The following is an 11,943-nucleotide window of genomic DNA, read 5'->3' on the forward strand; positions in this document are numbered from 1 at the left end:
AAAACCAGGCAAAGACCCCACTAAAAAGAAAATTACAGTCCAATATCCCTGATGAACATAGATGCAAAAATACTCAACAAAATATTAGCAAACTGAATTCAAAAATACATCAAGTGGGTCATGCACCATGACCAAGTGGAATTCATCCCAGGGAGGCAAGGATGGTACAACATTCAAAAATCTATCAACATTATCCACCACATAAACAAAAAGAAAGACAAAAATCACATGACCATCTCCATAAACACTGAAAAAGCATTCAACAAAATTCAACATCCATTCATGATAAAAACTCTCAACAAAATGGGTATAGAGGGCAAGTATCTCAACATAATAAAAGCCATATATGATAAACCCACAGCCAACATCATATTGAACAGCGAGAAGCTGAAAGCTTTTCCTCTAAGATCAGGAACAAGACAGGGATGCCCACTCTCCCCACTGTTATTCAAAATAGTACTGGAGGTCCTAGCCATGGCAATTAGATAAAACAAAGAAATACAAGGAATCCAGATTGGTAAAGAAGAAGTCAAACTGTCACTGTTTACAGATGACATGATATTGTACATAAAATACCCAAAAGGCTTCACTCCAACACTGCTAGAACTAATATCGGAATTCAGCAAAGTTGCAGGATACAAAATTAACACAGAAATCTCTGGCTTTCCTATACACTAAAAATGAAGTAACAGAAAGAGAAATCAGGAAAACAATTCCATTCACAATTGCATCAAAAAGAGTAAAACACCTAGGAATAAACCTAACCAAAAAAGTGAAAGACCTATACCCTGAAAACTACAATACACTCTTAAGAGAAATTAAAGAGGATATTAACAAATGGAAACTCATGCCATGCTCTTGGCTAGGAAGAATTAGTATTGTCAAACGGCTATCCTGCCCGAAGCAATCTACAGATTCAATGCAATCCCTATCAAATTACCAACAGCATTCTTCAATGAACTGGTACAAGTAATTTAAAACTTCATATGGAATCACCAAAGACCCAGAAGAGCCAAAGCAATCCTGAGAAGGAAGAATAAAGTGGGGGGCATCTTGCTCCCCAACTTCACGCCGTATTACAAAGCCACAGTAATCAAGACAATTTGGTACTGGCACAAGAACAGACCCACAGACCAGTGGAATACAAAAGAGACTTCATACATTAATCCAAACATATATGGTCAATTAATATACAATAAAGGAGCCATGGACATACAATGGGGAAATAACAGCCTCTTGAACAGTTGGTGTTGGCAAGACTGGACAGCTACATGTAAGACAATGAAACTGGATCATTGTCTAACCCCATACACAAAAGTAAATTTGAAATGGATCAAAGACCTGAATGTAAGTCATGAAACCATAAAACCCTTAGAAGGACACATAGGCAAAAATCTCATGGACATAAATATGAGCGACTTCTTCATGAACATATCTCCCTGGGCAAGGGAAACAAAAGCAAAAATGAACAAGTGGGACTACATCAAGCTGAAAAGCTTCTGTACAGCAAAGGAAAACATCAAAAGAACAAGAAGGCATCCTACAGTATAGGAGAATATATTCATAAATGACAGATCCGATAAAGGTTTTACATCCAAAATATATTAAGAGCTCATGCACCTCAACAAACAAAAAGCAAATCATCCAATTAAAAAATGGGCAGAGGAGCTGAATAAACAGTTCTCTAAAGAAGAAATTCAGATGGCCAAAAGACACATGAAAAGATGTGCCACATCGCTAGTCATCAGAGAAATGCAAATTAAAACCACAATGAGATATCACCTCACACCAGTAAGGATGGCTACCATCCAAAAGACAAACAACAACAAATGTTGGCGAGGTTGTGGAGAAAGGGGAACCCTCCTACACTGCTTGTGGGAATGTCAATTAATTCAACCATTCTGGAAAGCAGTATGGAGGTTTCTCAAAAAGTTCAAAATAGAAATACCATTTGACCCAGGAATTCCACTCGTAGGAATTTACCCTAAGCAGCCCAATTTGAAAAAGACAGATGCACCCCTATGTTTATTACAGCACTATTTACAATAGCTAAGAAATGGAAGCAACCTAAGTGTCCATCAGAAGATGACTGGATAAAGAAGATGTGATACATATACACAATGGAATATTATTCAGTCATAAGAAGGAAATAAATGCTACTATTTGCAACAACATGGATGGAGCTAGAGGGTATTATGCTCAGTGAAATAAGCCAGGTGGAGAAAGTCAAGTACCAAATGATTTCACTCATATGTGGAGAATAAGAACAAAGAAAAACCTGAAGGAACAAAACAGCAGCAGAATCACAGAACCCAAGAATGGACTAACAGGTACCAAAGGGAAAGAGATTGGGGAGGAAGGGTGGGAAGGGAGGGAGAAGGGAGGGGGAAGAAGAAAGGGCATCTTACGATTACCATGTATAATGTCGGGGGGGGCACAGGGTCAGCTGTGCAACAGAAGAGAAGCAGTGATTTTACAGCATCTCACTATGCTGATGGACAGTGACTAATGGGGTATGCGGTGGGGAGTTGGTGAAGGGGGGAGTCTAGTAAACATAATATGTTCCTCATGTAATTTAGATTAATGATACCAAAAAAATAAAAATAAAGCAAAACAGAATGAACAAAATAGCAGTGGACTCATAGACACTGAGAAAGGACTAGTGGTTACTAAGGGGGATGGGGAGATAAAGAGGCACAATAATTCACAATCACAATATAAGTGGTCACAGGGATGGTAGTATGGCACGGAGAATACAGTTAATGATTCCATAACATCTTACTACGTTGACAGATAGTAACTGCACTAGAGGGAGTGAGTGTTTGATAATATGGGTAAGTGTTGAACCACTGTATTGTATATTTGAAACCAACATAAGATTGTATATCAATGATACTTCAATAAAAAAAAAACCATAGGCTGTCAATTTCTAGGTTTTAAGGTAGCATGCAATAGTGTTCATTGTATACAGTTATCAAACTAGTAAGTAAAATCTAGAAGTCTAGAGAATTTCTCTAAATTAAAACACACATACACACAGAGGAAATTAAATGTCATGGCTTTTCCTTCTTTATTTTGAATTATGAGGAAGAAAATATTTGCTTATACAGCAAACCTCTCTGAAAACTTTCCTTTTACATGCTCCAGAGACTTAACAGTACACTTATATTCTATAAAGAAGTAATGTTACTCAAACTTTTAAAACACCTCTATCTGGACTTCCTCTAAAAAGATAATGGAAAGAGGCTTTATTTTGCAATCAATATTCTTGTTAAAAGACATTACATTACAGCTCCATGGAACTCAGTTAAAAGAACCCCTCAGAAAAGTAACTGAACAAGAGCTGGTACCTGACTCTTTCTTTTCTCTTAATTTAAGACAGAAACTTCAGAGTTGCAAGCCCTCAAGCAGTAGCAAAAGTCAAGTGCTGCCATTAGACTACAAAGCAGTCTTCATAAATTATTAACTTTTCCACTACAGTACCAAGTTAGCTTCTACAAAAAATCATAAATATTAACCAGTCAAGGAATTATTTAAAGTATATACAAATATTTTGAAATATTGTTTTTAGAGGCTGCAAAGCATGCCTTTTGAACTTTTCTAATTTAAATAATCACCAGAAACATCCATTACAGGTAACTGTGACATTTGTCACATCATTGGAGTAATTTTCAGCTTTATTCATTGATTGAATTGGAAAAGGCAAGAAAGTTTTCACACCTAAGAGAGGTAAAAATTCCAGGATTTCCAACTACCAGATCATAAGAACATGTAACTTGAGTAGTAACATGTAGCATGTGTATGGTGCATTTTTTTTTCTCCCAAACATAAAGACGAGGGAAAGGATCTGTATTAATCTCCTACTCCTGTGAATATTTCTGAGTCCTTAAGGATTTTCTTTAACTTGTCAACCTGTTGTGTAGCATTAGACTTAATCCAATACCAATCTTCCGTTTCTACTGCATAAATGGCCCAGTTGGGAGGAATACAGAGTTCTTCATTAAATGAGACATTAGATTCTCTTCCTCCCTGGCTAACTCCCCACTTCATTTGATTAGCATGGGTTTAGATGGTGGCAGAGAATTTCTTCATCTTCAGGGACATCACACTTTTGTATGAGCAGTTCTTGTCATGATTTTCTCGAGTGTGGTCCCAGCAGTGTATATAACTAGAACCTTCTAAGACTGGGCTTGTCAACTTAATGTTTCATTACATTAAGTAAAATTTAGATATTTAGTTTATGAAATTAAATATTTTTATTTTAAGAGGTACTTTTTACAATTTTAACTAGTAAGGACACTTAAAATTTTTTCAATCTGACTTTCTTGTATAAATAATGTGATGTTAGAAGAGTCAGAGGAGGGTTTGGATGATATAACTGAAATTTGGAAAGGACTGGCTTATATTTCTAATGATATTTATTTTCCAATTGTGTGACATTGGGTAATCACTATCCTTTGAAGCTCACAGCTTTCATCTATAATATTTGCTATAAATCTTTGTAATACCACAAAAGCCAATGAGTGGAAAGAAGAGGATCCTGTATTAGTAAAATAATGGAGTAAACACTTTCAGACTTAAAAGTGCAGATGAATGTGCTATGCTAGATGATATGAAAACTAATATGTTATATTATGAAACGCATTTATATTTTAATGATTATTTTGTAGTTAGAAATGAAAACAGGAGTTTCTTCATTGTTGGTAGTGTATAACAGGATTAGCATAATGGTTTATATGTAATTTGACAAAAGTGACACTTTACAAGTTGGACTGAGTGTAACAGAGAAGAGAGCTCATTGTTTTCGTCTCCTAAGGCCTCCTGAGGAACCACTGTTGGGGAAGGTATATGATCAGCACATACTGGGTCACCTGAAAAGTAATATGTATATTGGTGTCATTAAAAATAAATGTACCAAACCTCAGACAAAGCAAAAGAAAACATTATTTCTACTGACTTCATACAACAAGATAAATAGTTCCATCAGCTCTCAAAATATAATGTGGACAATACCAAATGATTACATATGCAGAGATATTGTAAAGCTATGGTGTGCTTCGGGTACTATTGATTTTACTACCTTAATATGAAATAATGAAATATGAAAATAATTACATCAACCCAGGCTTTGTGCACTATGTAAATGAACATAAAGACAATCTGTTTTTATTTTTCAGAATCTTATTATTTTTTGCATCAAGAAAAATTAAAACCTAAGAGAGAGTTTTAAATCATTTAAATATCTTCTACAAAGGAAAGCATAAAAGAATCAGTCTGAGGTGCACAACATTTGATGGCATAGTTGCCACCAACATTATTCCTAATTATTCTTGACATTTTGTTCATTATACCATGGGGCTCCTCGGAGGATAGAAATAATCAGCTGGAAGTGAGGACCAGCTAATTATCTATATTGTATAAAAAAAACACGGTGGTATTGTAGATGAAGCATCAGTTATGGAAATTGGTGATAAACCCTGACAGTAGAAATATATCTTGGCAATGACTCTTAGCCACAAGTATAGAAAACTTGTCATCATCTTTCTTCTCCTCTATAAACCAGTAAAATATCATAAGGAAAAAGAAATTTACAGGAGTAGTTTAAGTAAGTGAACTGATCATAGGGAACTACTTTATTAAACACAATTACCTTTTAAACCTACAATTACTACAGTTTTTAAAACTGAATATTTATGGGGATAATTATATTGCTCCTTACATTGAAAAGCATTTATGGTTATTTAGATTTTGTTCATGTTAAACAAGAAAATGCTGGTTAATTTAGAAATATAATTTTATAAATATAGTTGTAATTTTTTATATGGTCTTAATCCAGAATTTGGACTATATTATGCTTTTGGATCTGAATGTGGGTTCAACAAAATTCATTTACATTGGAACTTTACCAAGGTACCCTCAGGCAAAAGTTAACTTAGAAAATAATTAGCTAACCTATAATTTTGGAAATGAAGTTGGTCTTTCTAAATATTCTTACAACAATGGGTAGGAAAATGAAGATTTTCCTTGTTTAACTGGGAATTTCATCTGTATTTTTCAATTTTAACATCAACAATTTTTTTCCTTGGTTAGAATGTCCTCTCCAACTCTTTTTTGAATTTATAGATTGTGTTAGAGATACGGCGAAGTGCCTGGTTTTCAGAGAGCTCTGTAAATGGAGAATGTTAATCTCATCAACTGGAACAATCCCATCAACTGACTCTACCTGCAGCTGGGAAAATAATAACACGCCAAATGTGGTGAGACTGGCAGGCCCCAACCTGCTCTCTGGGCCTCTAGATCAATGTCAGCATCTCGATCAGATGGTCCACTGGTAAGCCAGGGAGTATAAAGACTTTGGGAGTGATTTTGGTTGTCTCAATAATGAGGTGGGAAAACTACTGGGATTTAGTGAGAGACAAGCATACTAATTTACAGGATAGTCTGTATAATAATAGTTTGCCCCATCCTGAATGACTGCATATCAGTGCTAGTGGGTGCTCAAATTTGATATACAGAGAAAATTCTCAAATTTCAATTTCTATTTACTTCTATCTAAAATTTTTTTCAGGTTTTACAATATCGATACACAGATTAATAAAATTACATGTAAATGATTCATAAAATAAATAAATATGCATACACTTCCATATATCCCCAGATTTACTGCTAGGGGCTTGCAATAAAATAAAATAATGCAATAAAATAATGTTTGAACATCCCTGCTTTAGAAAACAAGTACCTATTAAGTTATATGGAAAAATAAGCATACCCCAGAATTATCAATAGAATTTAGTAATGGGTTAATCAGGACATTTCTTTGATTAGCTTCAGGATGAAGGAACAGTAAAGGGAATTTTGTTGTAGTTTTTGCAATTCTTTTTCCTTTTTTGAGACTCAAACCCCTGTTGTCTGACTTATTCAGGATGCTTATGTCAGTGAAGTGCAGTCAGAGAAGCAGCCTACACATCTGTGTATGTATAATCACACACCCACAAACAGAAACAGGTTTGATTAAGGGATTTGACTTGATGCAATTGTGTGATGTGGTTGAGCAGTCTCTCCTAGGTGGTTGTTTTCACATCTGATGCTGAAGCTTAAAGTCTGCAGAGCAGCTTGACATATTGCAAAGCCACTTCACCAGTCATTGGGAAAATGAACTGTGTCTCCCCCTCTGAGGCTTAAATGATATATACAATCTATTTTCATAGAGTACAGATAGATTCTGAGCAGAAATGGGTTGCAGGATTTTTAACAGGCCAACAGCAGTAAGCATGAATATGACCTGAGTTGTAAATGATTATGCAACTCTGAGGTAAATTTATTTTCAATTCTCAGATATGCAATTAATATCTATAGAACTGATTCCTTAGAGAGTAAATTAATTTAATGCAATATGTTTTTAGATTCATATAAAATTTAGTGTTTAAAGTAATATGTGGAATGCTCAAGCAATAGAACATGACAAGCAATGTCTAGTTCTGATTAATGCACTTCCATGGTGGTTCCAATCTGCATCAGAAGGGCATTAATCAACTTTACTTCATGGCTTGCTATGCCTTGTTGCAATAATAAAATGATTTATTATTATTAATGTTTTATAAATATTGATAATAATGTTTGTATTCTCACTGATAAAAATGTATCTAACACCTGAAAATGTACAGTTAATACATTTTTAGATATCTGTGCATATTTATCTGCCAATATTATGGTAGAGAGCTCTATTATCAGTTATGCTATTTAAGAATTTTAATTGGTAGTGTGTCTTCCATGGAGTTAAGGCTAAAGCCCAAACTTGAAATAGTAGGAGTGATAGGAATATAAGTGAAATATAACACATACTGACACAGACACACTCACATATGTATGTATGTATACATACATATGTAACTTTTTATTGTAGATTTTAGATACAACTATAAAAGACACACTTGAACTTATTTCCTTTATAGAAGTTAACAAGCTGCTATGTAATTGTTTACTTATTTGTATCTGCCCTTAGATAACTGTAGGATATAAAAATTGAGGGTAGTTTGTACCAATATGCATGTTCGTATACAAAAACTTTAGTGAAAATATAGCACGATATTTTGAAAATAAAATGCTGATTTCTAGTTCCTTAGAACTTGAAATGAAGGTTATCAAATCCTTAATATTTAAAATAGGGGACCTAAACAAGATAACTTAAAACCTCTCTAAATTGTTGTGAACTGTGACTTTATATCAGCTCTAACTTTCCTTCTTTTTATTAACTAAATGTGGAAGAGACAGGTAAGCCTAAATTTTATATTTTTAAAGAGAAAGTGTAGAAAGAAGCATAAACAATGTAGTAGCTTTGCCCAGTGTAGGAAGAGATCATTCCGTGAATCTACACTGATTCTACTAACCTTCTCTAGAAGGCTCTTGTTCGCTTGAATGATTGTCACTTTTCTCCTACATTGCCATTTAGGCAAAAGCTGCTAAGTAAATCTCTCTTGCATTGTTTAAGTAGAAACTTTAAGGGGAGCGAAAAACCGACTTGTTGCGCATGCTTAAGTAAACATTAGATTATGTTGAATTTTTGATAGAGAATGCTGCTTGTTTCCTCACTCAGACATTCAATCATAAAATAGTTTTTTCCAGGGACGATTGAAGCCCCCTGATCCTCCCTTAGAGTTTGTGGGATCAGGTTCATCTCAATGTCTCCCTCTAAATAGACTCTAAGAAGGAGATTAGCAAGCAGGAGGAATTTTAGGGTGCAATCTAAACATTAACACTGGAAGAAAGGAAGGGAAGGAAGCAGGACAGGCTCAATTATGACCTCAGATAATCAATCCACGGGTAGCTCTCAAGCTGGGATGTACCTTTAGAATTGTTCTGTGCATGAATCTGTCACTGGCTTCAGGCTCTCCTGGTACCCATGACTTCGAGGAGGAAGAGAACATTCAGGCAAAGCAGTTCTAAAAAGGACTGTCAGCTGAGAGCTGTCGGCGGTCAACATTCTCACCAGCTGGAGGAATGCATCCTTGAGTTCAAAGGGGCAGGGCAGTGGAGAGTCTGCTGCACAGTGTTGTCACCTCTGCCCTATGCATTTCCACAGCTCCTTTAGAATACCAATTTTCACTCCCTTTATTTGGAATCTAAACAAACTCAACTCATTGATAAAGACTACTGAATTTTGGATTCTCTTTTCCAGATTAATATACAACGTTTGAGCCATAAAAACATCAGATTAAGAAAGTGAAAGTTTTAATGGCAATAAAGAAAATAGGACAAGAGAAAGTCCAAAATCAAATCAAATCAACGATGACTAGAAATAATACAGCAATATTTGAATAACTCGTAAGAATATTGTCTAATATTCAAGAGAAGCGATTTCAAGAAGAAAATGTTTTCCTCCTTGTCAGTTTGCACTGAAAATTTTAGAAAAATATAATTGGATAGAGCCATATGCAGGAGTGCACCTCAACCAGTACACTGTTGTGTGACATACCCTGGATGTACCAGGATTCATGTCAGAATGGACACGTGTCTTTTGAACAGTCTAAACACACTTGGAAATAACTAGACATAGTATTAGAATGAGATCTGGAATGTCGCACACTGAATTACAAGTTGATATTCCATTTAAATAAAGATGTTCTACTCATATGAGATGGGAGAGAACTGACTGTTGCCAAAGAAAAAAAAAGAAGAGTTTAAGCTTAAGTGTTTCTATAAAAATATTTGGAAATAGCCTGTAAAAAATGTCAACACAAGTTCAATTTAATGTAATCGGTGATACAAGCAGTATCTTTTTACAGTAGATGTTGCATCAAAGCCAATCTATATGTATAAAAGTCATAGACACTTAGCTTTATTATAGAATTTATCAAATCACAGCAAAATTAGTTGCATGTACATAACTCTCCACAAAACTGTACATTTATTGGTGGCAGAAATAATGTCTTTATAAATGTGAGACAAAAATAATCTTGTAGAACTTGCTGGGTGTTACTCAAAGTGCTAATGTTTCAATTATTCCTGGTAAGTAAAATGACTTTAGCTTTTTTTAACATGTGTTTTAGTAGCAGTTGTTCTGGATTATTTTTTCTCCCACTACAACTTAAACTCTTTGAGGGCAGCGTCCATGTGGGATTTGAGTGGGTAGCTGCTACATCTAGCACAGGACCTTGCACACTGTGGTTACCTTTCCAATGTCCATGAAACTATCATTGAATTAGTAAATGCATTCTGTAATATCTTGGTAGACTAACAAGATTTCTCATACTAGGTAAAAGGACAACAGAGTGGTTTTCAGTTCCTTCCCAACCAAGAATATCCAGAGCATATTGTCTTACAAGGATGTACTCCAACCCTCCCACAAATGTAACAATAAGACAATGCTGATATTTAGGGTAGTTATATAAATACTGTAGCAATTTTGAGTCTTATCTGAAGTAATAAAAATATTTTTCTATCTATGTAAGCTAAGCATATGGAAATAAATTTAAAATCCCAAGAAAATAATTGATTATTGCCCATAGGAAGGACCTAGCTTACAACATCACTAATAAGGACATAAAACATGTCTTTAGTATTCTTTCAAAAAAATTAACTAAGATAAATTCAATTTTGACTCTTACAGTATAAACCATTTCAGAGTACGTAATACAGGAGTTAGTAAAGACAAAATGTTAAAACCATATTGCACAGGGAAAGTCTAGTTCAAGAGAAATGGGAAGAAATATAGTATGATAAAAGAACAGCAAATTAAGTTGAAAAGATATATTTTTGGATGACCAACATCCAATTTAGATAGAGAACCTTTTCTTTACTTGAAATATTTCCTCATGCTTTATTCAAGTCAACTGCCATGGCCCATAGGTCAACAGTGTTCTGATTTCTATGGAAATTTTCAATTTATTTCTCTCTTGTTGATTTAGAAACACTGAAACTGTAATATCCGTATCACTAAATTTTATATGCTGTAATATAAACGAAAGGGAATTTCAGGACATGGTAAATTTTTTTCTGTATATATGTTCAAACAATAAACATTATTTTTGTAAGTTTTAAATAGAAGATTAGGACAATTAATCAAAGCACTATCTAAAAATCCTTTATTCAAGGGTCAGATTTAATTTTCAACCATTTTTATATTCCAGAATAATTTTTACATTTATTATTTATTATTACAGAATAAATGCAATAGAAGCAAATGGGATACATTAATTGAAAGATTTATTTAAGGGTAAGACAGTTGATAAATTAAGACTATATAGTGGTGAACTAGGAATATATAAATAGAATAATACCAGAGTAAATAACGGAATCTCTTTACAACTATGATGCATTAATAAATACAGTGCAGGGTGGGAACGATAAAGCAGTATAAACTTTCTTATGAAGAGTCATTTATTTTTGCAGTTAATAAGGGAATGTTTTCAGATGTTTTTTTATTTATGCTACTGGCTTAAGCATTTTATTAGCTCTCGCATCAGTCATATAAAGGGTTGCTTTTTCTATTTATTCAAAATGGCAAGTGCTGGAGTCAGAAGACCTGAGTTTTTATCTGGACACTGCCATTAGCTAAATGTGTAATCTCTTTGTTCAGTTTCCTTATCTTAAAATGTGGATAACCATGCTTACTAAGAGGATTGTTTTTAGCATTAAATGAGATAAATAATGGATGTAAAGCTGTTAGCACGGTGCCTAGCACTAAATGAGTCCTCAAGAAATGTCTTCTGTTTTTGTCTCTGTCCTCATTGCTACAAGGCCTGCAATAAAAAAATAAAGGAAGATTTTACATGGATGAATGTATCTTAATGCTTCATCAATGAAAAATTTGCCCATTCATTGAGAAAGCATTGTTGGGTGCGCGCCGTGTATGAAGCACTGTGCTAATGGAGCGCCAGAACGGATGCTGTATTGTCTCTATTCTGGAGAAGTGCCCGGTCTGCTTGAAAGAAATGACTTTCGGTG

This window comes from Manis javanica, chromosome 9, assembly GCF_040802235.1.
Source record: "Manis javanica isolate MJ-LG chromosome 9, MJ_LKY, whole genome shotgun sequence".
In the NCBI taxonomy this organism is placed as follows: Eukaryota; Metazoa; Chordata; class Mammalia; order Pholidota; family Manidae; genus Manis; species Manis javanica.